Raw genomic sequence first — 607 nt, 5'->3', positions numbered from 1 at the left:
ACTCATTACACTGATATGGTATTTGAGTAAAGTTTAGAGAGGTAAGAACTGAGCATCAGGGGACTGGGAAGGTGGCTCAGCGGTGGAGTGCTTGCCTCACATGCATGAGGCCCTGGGTTCGATTCCTCAGCGACACATAAACAGAAAAGGCCAGAAGTGGTGCTGTGGCTCAAGTGGTAGAGCACTAGCCTTGAGCTGAAGAGCTCAGGGACAGCATGCAAGCCTAGAGTTCAAGCCCCACGACCTGAGCATCAGTGGCTCATGCCTGTAATCCCAGCTACTCAGGAGGCTGAAGATCATGGTGTAAAGCCAGCCTGGGCAGAAAAGTCCACATGATTCATCTGCAAATAACAAGCAAAAATCTGGAAGCAAGGTGGGTGCTGGTGGCTCACATTTGTAACCCTAGCTTTTCAGAAGGCTGAGATCTGAGGATTGTGAGTTGAAGCCAGTCCAAGCAGGGAAGTTCATCCACTCTAATTTCCTATAAACCACTCAGAAAAAAAGCCAGAAGTGCTGGGAAGTTGGCTCAGTGGTAGAGCGCTTGCCTTGCATGCCTGAGGCCCTGGGTTCAATTCCTCAGCACCACATAAGCAAAAAAAAAAAAAAA

This window comes from Dipodomys ordii, unplaced genomic scaffold, assembly GCF_000151885.1.
Source record: "Dipodomys ordii isolate 6190 unplaced genomic scaffold, Dord_2.0 Scaffold142, whole genome shotgun sequence".
NCBI classification, from domain to species: domain Eukaryota; kingdom Metazoa; phylum Chordata; class Mammalia; order Rodentia; family Heteromyidae; genus Dipodomys; species Dipodomys ordii.
This window is presented reverse-complemented; position numbering follows the sequence as displayed.